Raw genomic sequence first — 22,104 nt, 5'->3', positions numbered from 1 at the left:
CTGTGTTCATTTCTAAGTAACATCTACTAACTTTCCTTCAAAGTGGTCGACATCCCAAAAAGCACAGGGAACATGTGCATTGTCCATGATAAGGCAGCAAAACCCGAAAGTTGTACAGGGTGTCCCCTTAAAAAAGCTTACATCGGTAGTTTTAGAGCGCAGCTCTTAGGGGCCCGTTTCCGGCTTGAGCGGCGTCGGCGTCGCCGTCGACGTCGGCGTCGCCGTCGGCGTCGGCGTCGGCGTCGGCGTCGGCGTAACCGCGAGGTCACGTGACCCCCCGAGGTCACGTGACCCCCTTGAGGTCACGTGACCTCAAGGAGTGACCTATCCCTCAGTACGCTTCCATCTTCCTCCTCAAGAGCTGCGCTCTCACCGGCGTTACAGGGAATTGTAAACGGCTTTTTTCATCACGAAAATAAACTGCACATCGCCGTACGCTCAATCGCCATCCAAATGTAGGGCTATCGCTCCAAACCAGGTCAGCACCAACCGCTACCTTAATCAAAAGTTATATCAATCGTTTTTTTTAAATTTTAAGCGGACAATAGCTGGCTATCAAAGCTGCGGAGCTTATTGAGCTCTATCGCTCCATCCACCGAAAAAGCTAGCGAAAATTGGCGCCATTTATCTATTACAATTTTCTGAAACTTAATTTCAAATTTGAATAAATGAACGTTTAGTGCCTAAATTTTGGCATCTGGTTCGGTCCACTAGCGCTACGTTTCGGTGGAGATTACGCTCTAGGTTATGCGTAGTTTTTTTTTAACATTACAAGAACTGTGATGTTTGTGTGTGTGTGTGTGCGTGTGTGTGTGTGTGTGTGTGTGTGTGTGTGTGTCTGGAGTTGGGGTGGTGTTTAGGAAGGGAGGGGGGGGGGATAAGCTGTAGAAGCTCTCGGGATTGAAACAGGTAGTGTGGTCGTTTGTGACGTACAGGGTGACTGGAAAGAGACGGCTGCAAACTTTGGGTATAAGGATGATGCATGAAGGTGAATATTCACGGTGCTGGTCATTAAGCGGGAGATGTTTACAGCATTATTACTGTTCCTCTTACAAATCACCCTCTTCTGAGATTCCTTGTCAATTCTAACCATAGGTCGGCATTTTAAACTGTCCTCACTCAAACTCACGATCACTATTTTTTCCTCAATCAGAACTCACGCCCACTCACGATCACGATTTATTCAAAATAGGATCATCACCCGGACTCACCCTCACGGCTCAACGCAAAACCAAAACTCACTCGCCGTCATCATCACGGTCGTCACGCTCACAGATCATCAGGGTCATCACACTCACAGGTCATCACGAATCATCAGACTCACAGGTCATCACACTCACAGTTCCTCACGGTCCTCACACTCACAGGTCATCACACTCACAGATCCTCACAGTCCTCATACTCACAGGTCATCACGGTCCTCACGGCACTCACACTCTCAGCTCCTCACGGTCCTCACTGTTACAGGTCATCATGCTCATCACACTCACAGGTCCTCACACTCACAGCTCCTCACGGTCCTCACACTCGCAGGTCCTCGCGGTCCTCACACTCACACAGGTCCTCACGGTCCTCACACAGGTCTTCACGCTCATCACACTCACAGGTCCTCACACTCACAGGTCATCACGCTTGCCGGTTGCTTTCTTTGTGCTTTTCTTTTGTTTCTCTCAAGCCTTTGGTTTGTCTTTGCGTGAGTCATGCGGCGGGGAAACTTCTGAGCCACTAATCCAATTTGAAAGAAATGTACTATGTTAATGTTTAAGCTCCGCACATTTCTACCAAATTTCGTAAACCTGGATGAATTACGAAAGAAACTAAATGCAAGCTGACTAAAGTGGGTGCGTTTAACTTTCGCCTGCTGACAAGGGCGGCGGGAAAACAGAAACGCGCCTTCCGACAGGTTACACAGACAATGTCGCAGTGATTAGAACATCGCCTCGCTGTGCATACCTCGCTCATTTGTACTGCAGATAAACAATTACTACATATTTCACCTCCGTTTCTTTTTTTGTGCCACCCACAGGTACTTCTACGGAAGTTTATGCAGAATGTATATATAGTAAACATATGGGCATCGACCCATTTTTTTTTTGTGTGTGTGTGTGGGGGGGGGGGGGGGGGAGAACGGTTATATTAGGTAGGGTGGTTGCACGTGACGACGGTTTGAAATCTCACCATAATCCCTGTTGACAGTGGTGTCTGTCAGTCGTATATGCTATTCTATGAACAGGGGCCGCGGTGGCCGAGTTTTCTTCTCACTTGAGTTGCTTCTGATTTTATTGATCGACCGTGCTTGCCGGAGTAGGCTGCGATTTAAGGAGAATCATCGGCTGGCATTGTTTTTCAGTCATCTCGGCCTTTATAAAATACTGTCAGCATTCATTATCTTGATACATGCAGCCGTCCTTGAATTGATTTCGTTTGGATTGGTTTGACTTTGGCATGACTTTGCTTGGTTTGGTTTGGAATGGTTTGGGGGTTTGCGGCCGTCCCCATGTGGTTCTTTCTTGCGCTCTCGATCATGTAGGGCGCGCCACTTTTCATGTGGCAAGCCGCGTCATTCTTGACGCGCAGTTTTATAATGAGCAATCAGTTCGTCGAACAAGGTTTCATAGACAGATTGTTTCATCGACACTGCGATGTTTCATCGGCAGATCGTTTCTTCGACATTTGTTTCTTCGATGTGTCATCCGAAGGGGTTCATATCACAAGAGCGAATGACATTTTAGCGAACAGCCACATTTGAGCGAATGAACGTTTTAGCGAATAACGGGGGCGCGCGTTAACCCATCCGTCGCGCTGCGCTTTACGCCGCTTCGCGGCGACAGTCTGTGGCAGCTCATTACAAAAATGTGAACCCATTTGGCCCACCCGAAAACGCCGCTTCGCGGCGTCCGACTATTCGCTAAAGTGTCGTTCGGCGAAACGTGGGCGTTCGCTAAAACGTCATTCGATCAAGTGAGTGCCTCCCCATCCGAAGATCGTTTCTTCGACATTCGATGCTCGACAGAGCTTATTACTCAGCCACCATATTACTACATTTCGTCGACATTTTTTTTGTTCGTTTTGTCTTACTCGTACGTCTAACGACATTTCTCTTTCTCTCTCTTTCATCGACGCGGCGTTGGCTCCTTGACGTCATATGCGTTCTTCGCGTGTTCGCAGCGCACAACGGTGTCCGCTTCGGACAGGGCGCAGGTGGCGCAAGCGCAAATGCTCCTCACTCTTTGTACGCATGCAGTGCAGTGTGCTGTGCGTGGTGTTGGCTGTGCGCTTACGTCGCTTACGTTGCTGGAGTGGTGCGTGCGGCGCGGCGGCCTTTTGCACACGTATGGCCGTTTGGCCGCGTGCTCGGCCTGTCTAGCGGATGTTTGCTTACGAAAGGAGCGTGCCCTATAGGGGGGGGGGGGGGGGGGGGAGGGGGGGGGAGGGGAGGGGAAGCTGAGGCTCGGCGCTCGGCAGCCAGACGGTCGGACGTAATTGTTGCTTTCTGTCGTGCTTTTGGCCGCGTGCACACTTGACGCTCGCGAGATGCTGAATCATTCCAAACTTTTTTTTAAAAGGAGTTTTCTCGACGCAGTGGTGGCTTAGTATACCGCTCATTTTGTGTAGCGTCATGTGAGGCTTATTTTGTGCCCAGTAATGCACGCGAAATTCCAAAACTGACGTTTTGCAAGTGTTCCGAAATAGGTAGTGACGTAGAGGTTAATCTGTCGGTTTCGGTAGTCTTTAAAAGTCCAATGAACGAGGTATTTGCATTGTTATAGAGTCGGAGCATAAGGAGTTTGAGCGAATATAGGGTGCGCTCCGATCGATCCAACATGGCGGAAAAGAGGGGGATAGATTTGCGACGCCCGTAGATCGGTAGCGTATAAATTAAACAAAGCGTGCTGTTCTCTGTTTGTTTACGTGTGCGAGACGATCATCGCTTCAACCAAGACTTACCGTGATGCTACAAATGAAGTGTTCAAGCCAGTCGAAGGCAAGCAATCTTGCCATAGTCAAGATATGTGTGGAAGTGTTCGACGTGAGCTCTCACGCTGGTGAAGCTGTCATCAAGTTGAACCGAATGTACTTGGGTTCAAAGAAAGGTGCACATCAACAATGTTGGCGCGTTGAAACTATGACGCGTACTTTATCTAAAACTAAACTTATCAGACTGCGGCTACAAACATTTTCGTTGAAGTTGCTTAGATGAAGTAACCATTCAGGCCTCGCATTGAACGGTGTTGCGAACTCTTCGGTTGTTCTAGTTAATAGTGCTGAAAAGCGGTTGGATGGAAAGTATGACAGCTACAGCATACAAGGGACGATTGAGGTCTTTATCCTGCTTTCTATGTATGGAAACATCGGTATCCTTGGTGTTATATTGCGATCAGCTGGTCGCCGATCGTCCTGTTTTTATGCATAATGTAAACAAGCCCCGGAAGCGCCAATCTCATTTCGATGTGCTTGTGCACCCCTACAAGCCTCCTTTTGGCTCTCGTGGAAAGCTTTATTGTAATAGCAATAGTCTCATCGGCCGTTCGAGTTGTATGTACCACGGTGATATCTGCTGTGTGTGATCTGCAAAATAAACAAGTCTGTATTAAATGCCAGAAGGAGAACAAAGGTAAAGCTTTTTTAACTTTTTTTTTCTTGTTACAAAAGAGGGCAAAGCTTCTGAAACAAGAGCAACCTAAGCTGATATTTGAGTGTGCTCAAGAATGAATGGCAAAAGGTGCTTATGCTAAGTGGTAGATGTACACAGTTAATTTTCTTTTGCCTCTGCATTGTAAATTGAAAGATATGTATCAGCAGAAGGCACGTGTCCTTTTGAAAATGTATTTTATTAGGGCAAAAATAGGTTTTCATACACAACCGAAGAGTTCGCAACACCATTTAATGCGAGGCCTGAATGGTTACATCATCTAAGCAACGTCAACGAAAATGTTTGTAGCCGCAGACCGATAAATTTAGGTTTAGATAAAGTATGCGTCATAGTTTCAGCCTCAAACGCCAAACATTGTTGATATGTACCTTTCTTGATGAAAACTGCACCAACGTGAGAGAGCCCACGTCGTCAAACGCTTGCATCCATATCATGAATAGGGTATGGCAAGATTTCTTGCTTGGAGTGAAGATCACCTCGCTACGACTAGCTACGACCACACACCGCAGCGATGCAGGCGTCGAAGGGGTGCACCGCAGTCAGTCGCCGTCACCCGACGCTGCTCGTTTGACAGTCACGGCTTTCCGCTCAGGTGCTTCGTTTGTACTTGGAACCAAGTGTTATTTTCTGTGCTTGTGTCTGTGCTCAGTGGCTGGATATGGGCCTCAAGAGCAGTTCTTCAGGCTTAATAGCATTCGCCGAAGAACTTGCGAAGAAAATGCCACCCAGGAAAAAAAGCACGAAGACACAACGCACCAGCTTGGTGGACCATGCACTGGACGCGGAAACCAGGCCCTGCTGAGTATACACCAAATGCAAACTATCTAAAAAAAAAAAAAACATTTTTAGGCTCAAATTGGCTTCTGCGGACTAAACGCCTGGACACTGCCTGTTATTAAGCATTGTATATTAACCACTGTTTGTTGCGGCTTGAGACTGCCTTCCTGTAATGATGCAGAGGGGTCAACTGAACCTTGAAATAAACATATTTAAGCACATCTAGACACGATGCTCCTTAAAGCCAGATGGTCAGGGAAAAGGTGTGTCATTACCTAATTTGCCAACAGCACACCAATGGTCACAATCAAAACTCACCGAGTCAATGGGCAGTTTTCCACCGCATTATCGCCGTGTAATCATCCATTTGGTCCATTAAAAACCTTGAGGCTGTAGCCACCAGCACACCCATTCTAGATCTGGAAAGCTTATGCTGTAGACGAAATTCCCATATCATCACATTTTTAGCAAATTGAATGGTCCCACCTGTTACACTTTTAGCTTTGGAAGTAAACCAGTTCACAATACCACCAGTGGCATACATCGTGCCAAGCATTAGTGCCGCGTGTGGCAGCAAAATGTCCTAACTAGGGAAGCAAACTTAATCGATCGTGTTGATTAAAGCACCTAGATACGGGAGAAATTATCAATCAATCAAAGAAGGACCCTCGAAAGGGAAGCTTTCTCGCCGAACGGGCATTACTTTTTATTGGGCGTTCCGCAATGTAAGGCCGAAGACATTCACTCCGTGATCGGTACAGAAGCATTTGCTCAGTAGTCGGTCGTGCGTGATAAAAACAACAACAAAAACAAAGATGGATTAGAAACGCGATAGATTCGCCTTTGCACGGAGTACTTAAACTTAAAATCGTGTCAACATAAAGCGACTATGGCCCGCCATGCTAGCAGCTATCTTAAATTTTACCCGTGTAGTCGACACACCCGTGCACCAAACGAAAGCGTTGCTGCAAGCCCCTCCGCCGTCAACTTTGAGTCGCTGTTGAGTCTGAAGAACTGCTCTATGAGGTCCATATCCAACCACTGAGCACATACACAAGCACAGGAAATAAAACTCGGTTCCAAGTACAAGCGAAGAATCCGGGGCGGAAAGCCGTGAATGCCAAACGATCTGCGTCGGGCGACGGCGACTGACTGCGGTTGCGCTCTTTCGACGTCTGCATCGCTGCGGCGGGTGGTCGTAGCTAGTCGTAGCAGATCGTGTCAGCTCTGTTGCTCGTACCGGAACACTAGAGCCGCGTAATATTCTTGCTGCCAAAGTTTATAAGCCTACGTTCGTGGCCAACGCATTTACACAAAGCCAACGCCCAGCTAACCTATCCCCCTCTTTCTCTTTCGGCGACCGGCCGCCAGGGTGGTGACATCGTCGCTGAAACTCCTCAATCGTCTACGTCGTCTTCTTTGCCATAAGGCAGCTGACCGATTCTACGTGCACGAGCTCTCGCTGGAAGCGTAATCCTATTTATATAGTGCTCATCCGTGAGTACTGTAGCGAATATTTCAGGCCCAACATATCAATAGTTTATTGTTATCAACCAGGAAAACGCAATATCTGTAAACACCCCCCGACAAAGAAAGAAAACGAGAGCTCGCCGTTCGCTTTGACCAACGTTGGCTTTGACCAATAGACCGATCTCACCAACCGTCTAGAGCGTGCGTGACGCAGCCATACTTGTACTTCACAGGAGGCAGCGGTGGTGCACGAGACGGCTCGTCTCGTGCACTACCGTGGCGTTTACCCTCGTGCGGAAAGACCACAGTTCCCGCATTTCATTGCGACAGAGGAGGCATTGCGAAACTGGCGATGAGGTCGGTCTATTATCCCAAGCCCGGCTCACAAATCTGCGTTTCGAGCGACAGAAACGACAAAAACAACACGAACGACATGACAAAGGGGACGATTATGTTCGTATTGCAGAGCGTGACAGATAATGCAATGAACAGCTTTGTCGAGCAATCATGTGTCACGGTTGTCCCGGTGTCATGTCGTTCGTGTCGTTTCTGTCGTTCCTGTAGCTCGGAACGCAGATGTGTGAACCGGCCTTTACGAGCCTGCTCTGATGGTACGCTTGAACGTCACGGAAAATCGGTCTCCTCGCCTTTTCTAGGTGTCGCCACGGGTAGAAATACTGGCGGGGTATTAAGTGATTTGTTCGGCACACAAGCGTCACTACAGGTTATGAATCTGTCAACATTGCCTGAATCCTATTCTAATTGTAAAATAAAATGTCAAAGGTGTCTTCCCGGGCACAATGTCCGCCCATATCAAAATCGAACTTGGCGGGTTTTTTTCGGTGGCAATCAGTTCGTCGAACGACGTTCCATGGACAAATCGTTTCGTCGACACTGCGATGTTTCATCGACAGATCGTTTCGTGGAAACGAGCACCCGCTCGTTTCATCGACAGGTGTTGCGACGTTTCGTCGACAGCTCGCTCTCCCCACGCTCTCCCATCTCCTGGCTCCGCGAGCTGCACCTCCTCGCGACCTCTGCAGAGGAGAAGGCCAGCACACGCCTCCGGTGACGTCACGGCAGCAGGCTGACGAGCGCCGCGCTATAAAGCTGAGCTGAAGGCTTCGCGCGTAGCTTTTTTACGTCGTACAAACGCGGGTTTACGCACAATTTATTTTTTATGAGCTAACGTGAGAACTGTGAACGCCGAGTGATATAAAGAACCAATTTTAAAACGCAGGAAAATTCTTATAACCTACAATTATTGTAGTGAAATACAAGAAAGTGATATCTTGAGACAGATGTGTTATTTTTTTAAGCGATAAACTGGGTGGTGTAATTATCTCTAAACGACATGGGACTTGTCTATTAAAAAATAATCCCTATGAAATGACAATAATCGAAGTAGTAGGACCAGAGAAAACGAACTAAAGTAACAATTGGATAAATGATGCAGAGGCATTCATTTCATTTAATTTCATTCACCTCAAAGGCATCCAAAGACGCATTACATCAGGGGGAATTACAAAAAATAAAAGACAAAATAGTAATTGAACATAAAAAAAGACACCAACAAAAAGAAAATGTCACACACACACACAAAACCGCTTATTAGCATGTTATTGTTATGATGCAGTTTTACAAATCAAAGTTGTTACACAAATTGATGCACTTTTTCAATGAAATGGGATATCTCTCAGTTACAATATGGTCAGGTAGTTTGTTCTAGTCGGTGTTGCAAAGTACTAAGGAAGAGGAAAGTGTAAGTATGGCACTGAAATGGTTCAATCTTGAAGGAATTATCTAATATGGATGATATGAAATTGGCAGCCCAGCACTAAGTAGATTAAAAATTGGAATATAAGTAATATACATCTTGAAAAAAAAAAAAAAAAGACAATCAGACTATTTTTCGTTTTCTTTCTAGATTAGGAAGATTTATGCTAGCTTTTAAAGCGGAGACACTAGTTTCGGATGAATAATCACTACATATAAATCTGTCTGCTTTGTTCTGAAGATTCGAGCCTCTAGATTATAGGTAACCTAGATGTGGATTCTAAATTATGCTCGCATATTCTAATGGTGGGAGGATAAATGTTTTGTATGCGAGTAGTTTTGCTTTAATAAGAGCTAGATCCCCACTGAAAAATCTCATTTTTATGAGAAACTTCTGTCTCCAATAAACACATATGAATCATACAAGATATATAAGAACATATAAGAGCCCTATAAGAACTAGATTAGAATAATATAAGAAATTTGTAAGAAGTTTCTTATATATCTTATATAGTTCTTATATGGTTATTATATATCTTGCATGATTCATCCGTTTATTGAACACAAGAATTTTCTCGTACAAATGGATTTTTCAGAAATTAAGTGTTTTTAGTGCGCGATTTGTTATTTGCTCAACCCATGATAATGAGTCTGTGAAATACACGCCCAAATATTTGTACGACAGTGAGTGTTCTAGTGGTTCGGAAAGTAACAAGTACTGGGTTAGTGGTTTAGTGGAGGACTTAATTATGGACATTTCTTTGCATTTATGTGTGTTAATGTTCATCTGCCATAGGGAACACCACGATGATATTGTATCTAAATCGTCTTGGACAATATTGTGATTAATATAGGTGTATTAATTTTCCGGTGAATAACTCAAGCATTAGCAAAAAGTCTAATTGTCGATTTAATTGATAATGGTAGGTCATTGATATATATTAGAAACAATAGAGGCCCAAGTACACTACCCTTAGGGACATCTGATGCAACAGCAATGGGACCCAAATTGCCAGACAAGTATAAAAGTAATAACATTCTAAAATTGTGATGTGCTGGTTTGAAAAAACGTATTGCACAGTTTGAAAAATGTATTGCACATAGTTTGAAAAATGTATTGCACATAGTTTGAAAGATGTATTGCACATAGTTTGAAAAATGTATTCCACATATTTTGGCAAACTTTTCTTAAACCTGTGATCAACCTGCATAAGTTCAGCAATTCAAAGCACTCTGCCTGTTCAAATATAGTACTTGTTTTGAAGCAAGCAACCCATCTGGTTACTACATCAAAAAACATCTGTGACCTGTTTCTTGGCAATGTCATAATGTGAAAACTTCATATTTGCAAAAAAAAGTACCGTAATACCCGAGCGTTGCCCCATATGCAGATGTACTTCGACAGTACCGAGTCTGTGAAACGACACAGTTACGGGCAGCTAAAAACAAGTTTTGTACACAAACAGAAGTGGGCATGGGAGCTTCATATTCAAAGTTGCTTGCGTTTACAATGCAGAAGAGTCATAAAGAAGAAATTGGTCACCTTTGAACACTGCGAAACGAGCCTCCTGGTATCCATAAGTTCTGAAAATATCCGTCTTCAAAAACATTTATGCACATGCATCTTAGATGCTGTAGATTATGTGACACCGAGACACACAATATCTGTGCAGCATGTTGGCATTTACGTTGTGGTACCACTAGATACCCAACAGACTGCTACAAGGACACCGATTATCTGCACACACACACACACACACACACACACACACACACACACACACACACACACACACACAGATCGATCGACTTCAGAGAGCAGTTGCCTTTGCATGAGGATGAAGCGCAAGCATGTTGCTGGCCGGACACAAACTAATTTGTTTAGCCGTGACCTCTTAGCGTATCTTGCAACAAAGGTTTCTCAGTTGAAAGTTTTCACTGCAGTCCAACACATGCTTCAGCTCGAACTCACGATGGGTTCATCATCACAGGCGTCAGACATACTCTTCCTTGGTCCGAGTTCGCTTCTTGACATCCGTGACGGTTGGCAGCGAGTGTCTTTGATAGAGTTTCAGCTTTTCATTTCTTCTGTTTGGCATTCTTGGCATTAATGCAAACATTCATTTCGCTATAGCATTTACACCAGCTCTGTCTTCCTGTGCGAGCAAACTGTAGCCAACTTGTTTCGTGCTGTCGATGCGGCCTTGCATTTTTCGCCCCTTAGGTTTTTCAAGGTGGTGTAGACTGCACAGCTGGCCACATAGCCCAAGGCTGGGAGGCTGTGCCTTATTTTTTTACAGCCCAGGGCCACATTGCAGGTAGGGCGTCAAGTATCCGCTCGCTTGAGAAGATCTTTCTAGTTTCCATTGCTAGCTGTAGTGACCGTTGAAATTGTGCTCCACAGCAGTATTCTGTTTTCATCTTCGCAAATGTGCCTTGTAGACACGTGATATTAGAAGCAAGCCAGTTGCCTATACATTCCGAAGTACTCTTCTAAGGTGTCAGTTTTCAGCTTGTCCCATGGAGGCCGTACAGTAGCCAGAGTTCATCAAAGCAGTATCCGGGATGTGTGACCGCTTCTGCAGGAAATAGAACGAAAAAGGAGGAAATCATATTAATTTAAAGAAAGGTATTATAATTAAAAATGGTTATAAAAAGAAAGAAAAAAAGAAGAAAGAATGCTCTTCTTTAAGCTGAAGTGGTTCCGTATTTGACAGAAAACACTGGCAGTGTTTCGATCTGGTATTTTGGATCACAAACATCAAAATTATTCTTGAATTTGATGTGCCGAATGCGCTATAATAATAATAATAATAATAATAATAATAATAATAATAATAATAATTTTATTGCAAATATAAAACATCAATACAAAAGAAAGCAAGTCTCAAAAGCCAATAGCGGCTTGTACGACTAGACTCGGCATCGACGTAGAGAAAAAACAGTTATACGTAAACATAGCATAAGACGAAAGTAAACACAAGTTACAAGAATTGCAAACAACTCTACAAAAAAAAAAAAAAAAAACACGCCAAAGAAAAAAAAAATACCACAAAGCATAATGGTTCTGGAACCTTAACGAACAACATAGGTAGAAAACATAATACAAAAAAACATCGCATTAAAAAAACAATACCACTAAACATGCCGAAAAAGAACAAAACAAAAATATATTACACAACTCATTCATGAATACGCGCATAAGACAGCTAAAAAACACAAGGGAAAAAGAGAAAAAAAAACAAAAAAAAAACACGAGCCGTATATGTACGTACATATCTGAAAAGAGCAGTGAAATGAAATATTAAAGGCCGAGTTTTCAAGGTCTTAGCAGATCGTTCTTAGTAGTTTTTTAAGTTTACGTTTTGAATCTAATTCAAAAAAGGTATTGGAAAGGACATTAAAAATTTCAGGGACATAAAACGAGCGCAGTCGTTGTCCATACTTCGTATACACACGTGGGATGATGAAACGTTCGCTATCTCTTAGAGCGCGCTGTCCAACCCTAGGAGTTTTAAAAGGGCTTGACCAAATGTGTTTACTAATAACAGACCTTTGGAATAGAGCAGAAAAACGCGGAAGACATAAATATTCAAACAAATCCTCACTTGGGATATTTATCGATGTATACGCTACGCTTTTTAAAATGCTTTTCAAGATGCTATCAATTTTATCTTGCCAGAGCATAGAACACTTTGCATAGACAGTAATGCCATATCTTAACAGACCATACGCTAAAGCATTCGCGATCATTTTTCTAACAGAAAGAGGGAGAAACAATTTCGTAGAGTATAACATACATGATACACCTCGTATTTGTTTAGCAACGTAACTAAGGTGAGAGTTCCAGGACATATCACTGTCAAAATAAATTCCTAAATACTTATTTGTATGAACATATTCGAGAGGATTACATCTGCAGCTCGTACAGTTTGACGAGTGTAGCACAAAAGGAACATTTGAACTCATACGTTTTAAAGGACTATTGAAACACATCAGTTTTGTTTTATGAACATTAATTTTAATAAGATTGGCGTCAAACCAGTTCATTACCTGGGTAGCATTAGCTTGCAATAGGTTAATCGCATAGTTACAATTTATATGCGTTGACAATAGCAGCGTGTCATCAGCGTATTGAAATATTTGACATCCTGAGACAGATTTCGCGAGGTCGTTTACGTACAAATTAAACAAAAGTGGAGACAAAATGGAACCTTGAGGTACTCCTGCTTTCAAGGACACTTTGGCGCTACTGGTATTGCAAACTGAAACATGCTGGTCCGGTTTGCTAGAAAATCTTGTAGTAAGTTGAAAAAAGGCCCCCTGAATAATAATAATAATAATAATAATAATAATAATAATAATAATGCTTCCTGGTGTGTGGTGGGATTCCTTGGGGAGCCTGAAGCGGCTCCAGCTAAATCGTTAGCATATGGCTCTGGTGTATGGATAAGTAAACTGATCAATGAACCATATTCCGGCTTGCGTGCACTCCAAGCTACTGCTCAGAGACCCGCTAAAATATCGGTCTTACTAGTTAGCTGTAGCGGATCATTTCTGCGCTCCGATGAGGATACGCAAAAACGACAAAATGTACTTCTGTTGTTCTTGTTGTTGTTTTTAATTGATGTGCTGGTTGCACCCGCGATAACCTATCACTTGCGTACCTTGCGAAAACATTCCAACCTGAACTCATAAATCAAGTCATTTTTATTTAGTTCTGCACCTGCAAGTAGCGCCAGCATTTGAATATCTTGCTTCCAGGCCACTACCAAATCACTCCCAAGCATGCATTCAGCGAAAAGTAACAACAAAAAACGAAACCACGATCATAAACATTAAAAAGTTCTCACCCTGCCATGCCGTCAAGGAGCGAGACCTTCCCATCGATTCGCTGTGCAGTCGACGCTTTCGTAGTCATCCTTGCAGAAACTCAAATATGGACACTTTCACATCCAGTTTTCCGTCAAAGCGTGGATAAACAACATCTGCACGGATTGGCAGCACCGACAACCGAAAAGCAGCTTTCACGTCCACACACGAGGCCGCGAGCGCGCATTCCAAAATGTGCTCGACCTCACTCGAGAGTTGAACTTCTGACCCTCGGCGTCCAAAAACCTACTCGCTTACAGAGTTGTTCTAGTTGATTCCTCCAGCCTTATTGTCACGTGACCCAACCCGCAGGAGTAAGTAAAAAAAAAAGCCGTCGAAGAAAGGAACGCGACAAATGACCGTTGAAAAAGAAAAAGGAAAAAAAAAAAACGCAACGCCCTGGCGCTTTTTTTTTGTTTTTTTGCGCCTTGTTAAGCATGGGTCCATATCACAAGAGCGAATGACATTTTAGCGAACGGCGACATTTGAGCGAATGGTCGTCTTAGCGAATAACGGGGGCGCGCGTTAACCCATCCTTCGCGCTGCGCTTTACGCCGCTTCGCGGCGACAGTCTACGGCAACTCATTACAAAAATATGAGCTCACTTGGCCCACCCGAAAACGCCGCTTCGCGGCGTCCGACTATTCGCTAAAGTGTCGTTCGATGAAACGTGGGCGTTCGCTAAAACGTCATTCGATCAAGTGAGTGCCTCCCGTTAAGCATAGAGGAAAAGACAAAGCAAAAGAGAACGTGCATTGCAAAGAAGCCGACTGTCAAGGGGAGCATTGCGGAGAAGCGCACTACCAGTTCAGCCTACTCATACCGACGCTCCCTGAAGGGAGAGAGGGAAGCGCTGCGGCTTTCCATCTAGGTGGTGTTGCCTCTGCGCCTGCGCGGCGCGCGGCCTTGTGTTGCATGAATGGATGGATGAAAGATGGCCGACTGGGCCAAGAATACGCAGCCATCTTGCGTCACCGACTTAAACTATCGCAATTTTTTTTTCTGCTTTTTTTTTTTTTGGGGGGGGGGGGGGGGCACCGATTGCACTGATTTTGGAACTTACGATTTGTATGGTTTTGCTCGTGTCTTTGCACGAACCTTTGGCGGAAGCGTTGTCAAAGCCGGGAAGTTTTGTTCTCGACCACTCTCCTTTTTTAAATTAGATTCTTAAAACATTCAACAATATGCGCTGCTCTTGAGGGCTACGCTTGCGGCAGCATACGTGATCGAGGTGTCTGCACGTCATCGAATGTAACCCTTCGCGGGCTGGCCGCCGGCACTCCGACTGTTTTGAAAAAAAGTGGCAGGATCGTTTCCAGAGCACGTGTATCTTTCCACGCGTCGCGTATTTTGGTAGAATCCGCAAGAGCCACCTGAACATAGCATAGATAGTCCACACGTCAAAACACTAAAGCTCTTTAAAAAATTTGAATTAAAAAACGAGGCCTGTTTGCTTTCACACAGCATTTCTACCGTTGAAAATGGCATAAAATCGGTATTTAAGCTAATTGGCATCTGGTCTTAGCCGCAAACAATAGACTTTGAAAGAAACTGAGCATTCGGCTACGCGTAGTTTACTTTACGGTGATAAAACACGGTTGTTTTCTCCTCAAAACACCGGGTATTCAACGTACTGTACTTAGCGCACCGCATACGAGTTTTAAACTTTAACATATTTAGCTTCTGGATATTAAATAAAACTATAGTTCTGCATATGTTATGTCTGTACTAAAATTTTGAATGCACCTAAGCCAATATGTGACCAAAGAACATGAGATTTGGAAGCCGCTCCTTTATGCAAAGAGCTGGGTCACGAACTCGCCCCAGGTATCTGTCGGCTGGCATCAATGAAAGAACAATTGAATGTTGCGTGTGAGGACCAGTCGGCTGCTGCCGACAGATCTCGTCTAGTGGTACTACCGCCTCCAAGGCCTTGCATGTGGCGGCTGCTCGAGAGAAGCTATATAATGCATTAAGTTGCACATTTGATATCAACTATGGTTTACTTTGTGTAATAAGACTAAACTTTATGTAATGTTTTATTTATATGTTACCAATTCTCGTGTTTTTCTGTTTTTGCATTGCAATGTAGTTTTTTTTAGGTTTACTCGCGGGCAGCGTGCTCGCGGTATTGCGAGTGTTATTGGTTTTCGTGCTTTTGTTAATTATTTTTATCTGACATTGTTTACAGCCCCCTTATGTAATGTCCTTTTTAATCGGCCCTTAAGGATAAATGACGATGAAACGAGCGCGACTAAACAGTTTTTCGCGTATAAGTCGCAGTAGCCAGTAAAACACTGCATCACTTTTCCTTTTGAATAATTGAGGGTAATGAACATGCTTAGTTTCAAGTGAAATATTAAGGTTGTAATGTTTCAATAAAAGGCTGCAAGCTGTATTTTTGTTTCAAAATAACCCATATGAAGAAAAAAATCAGTGTTTACGCCCTTTTCCGCAACCCACCATTGGATCGAAGTTTCGTTTTGCGCCTACGCATATTTTTCTCCACCACTTTTCTTCTTCCAGTAACTTTCGGTTCCATAAACGGGCATCGGAACTTGCAAATGTCCGAATAGGCCGCGCGCAAAGTCCTGCGCGCTCTTGCTCATTCCATGTGACACGGATGAGAGCGAGAGGATAGCGCAGTTGCTCACCTTGGAGAGCAACTGCGCTAGGCATCGTCTTTGTCATCTGTTACAACCGCTTGTACCCATTCCTTTTGAAACAGCAAAAAAAAAAAAAAAAGTTTGTCGACAAAACGTTTTACGGTGGAGCTGTCGACGAAACGATTGTCGACGAAACGTCGCAGTGTCGACGAAACGTGTGTCCATGAAACGTCTGTCCACGAAAAGTTGTCCACGAAACGTAATTCCACGAAACGAGTTTCGACGAAATGATAGGGACCCGTTGAGTGTTTTTTTCTTTTTTTATAACTCGCGGAAATGATGACAAACGGTTTCTCCGGACATTTAGTTGCACATTCACAAGATATATTATAATTTATGTTGCATAATTATCAAACCCGCGGCCTTTCTGTAACCATCGGTTCGAGACAGATTCTCTGTCGCTCGGTTAACAAGTGTTCATTCAACGCAGTAGCGCACTTCAACGACCCGCTGATCAATCTTGCCGTCCGCTACACCATTGTAAAAATTCATTACGGGCTTGAATCATCGCGATATCTGTCATATGCCTTCCAACGATAAGAAGTGTTTCAGAATTAAATTGTAAAAAGTTGGTTATCAGATATATTATTTTTGTTCTACAAGAAATTCTTGCCTCACTCTGAGCACCTATGCATTCGACCGTAACTACGTAAAAAAGAAACATGAATAAACAACGGCCAAGGGGAGCACAGCGTCACGCACGAAGCCCGAGAGGCCCGGGCAATTGGCGCCTCGGAGTCGCGTCCAGCCGGCGCGCCGGCAACCCGGCCGTGGCCGTGGGGCAGGCGCCGCGACGTTGCGGCCACTGCGCCCCTCCGTCACCGAAGGCACACGGCACACGGCGAATTCTGCGAATCCCGATGAGCCAGTAGATTTATTGGAGTAAGACACATGGCAGCGTCTCACAGGCGTCCATTCTAGATGCCACTTGTCTCTAAGCGACGCTCTAATTGGCCCACAGAGTCGTAGCTTCCACAGTTTGCTAAGTGTGCCCATAGGCAACCAGCCCAACCAGCAATGCAGCTTGGAAGTTGGCACTACACATTGCGCCATCTAGCGACTGAAAAATAAAACAAATTGGATAGTCCAGGACGGCCTGGGTGGCCTGGGTCGCGAGGACTGTGGGCGGGCGCATTTAGAAACCACGTGTGAACCTGGCATTTTGGATCGGCGTGAGCCTTTTTGGAACTGTTTTTTCATAAAATTAAGTCTCAACTTCACGTCTCTATGACCTTTCCGGGTTCCTGTGACATCCCCCCTAAGCCTAGAGTTTCCCCCCAAAATAAACGCCGCTACTGCTGCGTGAAAGACTGCCACGGTCGTGCAGATGACCCAAGCGTCAGACTTTACCGCTTCCCTTTAAGACCTTGGGAAGCGACACGGCGACAAGGTGGATTACTGGAGTGCGATGCATCAAGTATGTGAATTTTACATTAATTGCTGAAGTGAACGAAAATAGATATGCAGGCTTGGAAAGTGGTCTGAAAGACTCCTTTTGCAAAATAACGTATTTATACTAGTTTTTTTACGAGTCTCTGAGACAACCATTTAGAGGAATACAGTAGGAAAAATTGGGCCGATTGTTGTTTCGCTTTGACGTCGAGAATCAGGCGATCAGGCCTTCAAGCGAGATGCCCTTCGACCTGTTCCGGCACTCGTAGTTGTAGGCGTGCATTTGGTTGCGACCGCGCGCGCCGTTCGGCACGCGCGGTCGCAACCAAAGCCTTTTAAGCATGCAAGTTTTTAAATAGTGAATTTTCGTAGAACAAATTTTTGTTTGTTTCGGCTACCAAATTTAATGCTGAGTCATGCAACAAATGTGACGGCGTGCAGAAAAGAGTATGCAATTTTTTTTTTTTATAGAAAAAGCTCATGCGAAGCGTAAATATCCTTCTCACACGCACACTTTTTTGCCTGTCGCCAGACTTGTGCACTGTTCTCTAGCACGGAGAGTTTGGTTCTAATTACCCACATTTTATTCTAGTGTCGTGGGGGCGCCGGGAGAAGAAGAGGACGGTCGAGCGAGGCGCGAGCGGGAGCCAGCCGGCGAGGAAAGAGGAAGAGCGTGCTGCACGAGGCTGGGGCCGGGCATGAACGATAGAGCCGTTCTGGCTGGTCCGGCCCAGATCGGTCCCCGGAGCGTTCCACCAGCGAGCTTCGGATCAGGACCGGCGGAAACGGCGAGCCTGGCCTTATCGGCCTAGTCCATTGCGGTCCAGGAGTGGTTCTGCAGCGAAACTCTGGCTGTGATAGCCCGGAACAGCTAGCGTACGCAGTGCGTGGGAAGGACGATCCGCAGGCGTGGACACGGACTCCAACTGCCAGCTATGAACGACGGGCGACAACCAGGGTCGGTGGGTCCGGACTGCCGGCTCTCGAAGACGGGCAACCGGGATGTACAGTAAACCCATTCGCTGTCTTCTCGTTGCGTTGTGTCACTTCCTGGGAGACGAGCGAATCACAGACCGATCGGGCGGCGATTATTATAGAGCGACGCCGCAAGCGCACGAAGACAGTTCAAACAGGTGTCCAAATGACAGCTCCGGATTATGCTCTCAACACTTGGACCTATCAAGGCTCCCGATGGTCTTAAAAACCACATAAAATAAAAAAGGGACATGGCGCGCACGTGCACACGAGGACTGCTGAAATCGGGTTCGCCGCCGCTCGCCACGGCCCGACGGGCAGACTAGCCACTGGCCGACCCATTAAGAGAGACCCCTCCGCTTGTGGCGCCGAATGCAGCACTCTCGTGGCGCCGCCTGGCCATTGCCGGCTGGCTGTCATGCACTTGCGCCATCTTGCCCCCAAACAACACTTAAAAGCATGATATCGCACAATGTGAAAGACCTCACTCGAAGCTTCGATCGATCATGACACCGCCTTTGTCGCACTTCCTGAGTGATGACTCATTGCGAAAGGTACGTTGAGGTACGCGGAGAAATAAAATTCCGGATGCTGATGAGGATCATGCGAGTCATTTAATGTTATTGCAGCTGTGCGAACGTTATAGTTGACGCAATCATAAAAGTCTGTGCCCACTGACACCAACTTGTCAACAGGAACCGAAATACACACGAACCTTTCTATGCCACAGAGAGAGGAGCGCTAGCCGTTTGGAGCGCTTCCCCAACTCCGACGTTACCGCGCCGCCTCGAGGCGCCGTCAGTCCGTTGGCGTCTCGCCGTCTGCTGGGAAGCGAAGAGCGAACGCCGAGGAGAGACGAAAGCGACCCCCCCCCCCCCCCCTTCCTCATACCCCCTCTGCCCTCTACAGCGGGTTGAGACATTGCGGAGGGCGCTGGCAAGGAGGAGCCTGCAAGAACAAGCACCCCCCCCCCCCCCTTCCCTCCTCCGCCCTCCACAGGAACCGGCGCGTTCACATGGCGAAGGAGCATGCGACCGACACCCAAACCAACCCTGAAGGACAGAACTCCACGCAGTAGTTGCGAAACGAGAGTCTACTCGCCCACTAAGACGGCCCGGGAGCTCACGTGACCAACCCAGCTAAGAATATACCAGCGCTCACCGCGACTCATCCTGGCCATGGTCCTCAGGCTCACGCCATCACGCAGACTAATGCGATCACCGGACTCATATCCACCCAAAGACTCACGTCTTGATTCAGGCTCATGCTCATGAGCCTCGAAACTCACAATCACACTCAAGAGACCTCAAAACTCACACTCATGAGTACTTCACTTAGCGCTCAAGCTCACACTCAGACTCAAGAGTTTTAAGAACTAACAATCACACTCACGGTCAAACTCACGTTCATGAGTTCGCAGGGCTCACACTCGCACTCACACTCAAAGAGTTTTAAGAACTCATAATCACACTCACGATCAAACTCACGCTCATGAGCTCGCAGGGCTCACACTCGCACTCACACTCATTAGTTCTCAGAACTCGCGATCACACTCGCGATCAGACTCACGCTCATCAGTTCTCAGGACTCACACTCACACTCACACTCATAAGTTCACGTAACTCACGATCACACTCACACTCACACTCACAATATTTCGAGACTCGCGGCCTCACTCACGATCACCTTAAATCTGATGGTGAGCGTGAGTGATCGTGAGTGATCGCACTCATGAGTGAGAATGCCGAGGTATGATTCTAACACGTGAGGACCGTAGGCGCCACCATAAAAATGACCCGGGCATCCTGCACTATACCTCGGGTTGAACCCATGTCACAAGGCACTGTAATGCGTTTAGTATTCGGCACATGGAAAAAGAAAAAGATATTTTACCCGAAATTGAAACTCTGATGAAATTGTTATAGCCTTTTTTTAATATTTTAGAGTGCAGCTCTCTGGCGCCCGTTTCCGGCTTGAGCGGCGTCGGCGTCGGCGTAACCGCGCGTTGCATTATGGGAAGTTTCCCATTTTAACGTTACACGGGACGTGACGTGTGACGCCAGGTGTGTCAGGAGTGACATCACTCATGACGTCAGCGCGCGTTGCATTAGGGGTAAATTTTCCCGCTAAATTTACCGAACAAATTCTTCGCCCAATTTAGCGGGAAAAATTCCCCGCAAAATTTAGAGGAAAAAAGTTTCGTCCTAAATTTTGCGGAAAGTTTCTCCGCTTAATCTAGTGTAAAAATATTTCCCGATAAATTTAGCGGAAAATTTTTCTTGCTAAATTTGTCGCAAAAAATTCCCTGCTAAATTTAGCGGAAACGTTTGCCCGCTAAATGTAGTGGAAAAAGTTCCGCGCTATACTCAGCGGAAAAATTTCCCGCTAAATTTAGCGGGAAAAATTCCCCTCTACATGTAGCGGAAAAATTTGCCTACTAAATTTAGTTGAAAATGTTCCCCGCTAAAGTTTGCGAAAAAAAATCTCGGCTAAATTCGGCGGGGAATATTTTTCGCTAAATTTAGCTCGTAATTTAGCAAAAATTTTACTCTAAATGGGAGGCGAGCAGTGGAGGAGGAAGGGAAGGTATGGCCAATCGTTACAGGGAATTGTAAACATCCTTCATTTTTTAATATGTTGGTATTTGATTTGTGTATATAGCGAATACTGTCTTGCTGAAATCGCTTTCGGTTTACAAAGAAGTTCTACGAAGATAGAGTGGTTTTCGAATATTTGGTCACATATTTCTAGCAGTATTTTCTCTCGTATTTTTATTTTTGCACTTACCTATTAAAACACCCAATAACCTTTGAGCACCCAGCATCTTGGAGCGAAGTCTACGGCTCCTATGAAAAACCTTGACAAGCTGCAATTGCAAACGCCAGACATGACGAAAAAATGCTAGTGGGAAGCTCACTTTTGATCAATCCATTTGAATGCAATAAACTACGGGCTGCAGCTGTCAAAGGTCACACGCATGATTAACGAAAACCCACGCAAGTGGTGCGCATCATCATGAGGATGTCCGCGTCTTGATTTCGGAGAGTCCCAGAGTGCAGATCATGCCTCAAATTTAAGTTCCAGGTGGACTTATTATTATTATTTTTAACCTCCGGCGATTTGGGTAGACATAATTGAATCCAACAATCAACAGTGCCGAATTCTGTCGTATTCTGCGATATTGTACGCAGTACCATTTGGGACATTTTGCTGCGAATCTGCCTGGTACCGAAAGATTGACCAACGTAATTTTCTCTTCGAATAACGCTATGTTTAAAGATGTTAGAACACTAAGGTGCATATTCCAAACAAGCTTAAGGGAACCTTAAAATACTCTTTTTACTTAAGCTGATTTGATGCCACCTTTCTGAACAGGCAGTCTCCGCCTCCAGCAACTGACAGAAGCGCAGGAAATAGCTTATAATCTTCATACTTCTTTCTCCGTGGTTTGGTCCTCTGGACTCTTAATTGTAAATTAACCATTATCACTTGGTCGTACGGGGCAAAATAATTAAGGGGGCA

Source organism: Ixodes scapularis, unplaced genomic scaffold (genome assembly GCF_016920785.2).
Source record: "Ixodes scapularis isolate PalLabHiFi unplaced genomic scaffold, ASM1692078v2 PGA_scaffold10__122_contigs__length_95168666, whole genome shotgun sequence".
In the NCBI taxonomy this organism is placed as follows: domain Eukaryota; kingdom Metazoa; phylum Arthropoda; class Arachnida; order Ixodida; family Ixodidae; genus Ixodes; species Ixodes scapularis.
This window is presented reverse-complemented; position numbering follows the sequence as displayed.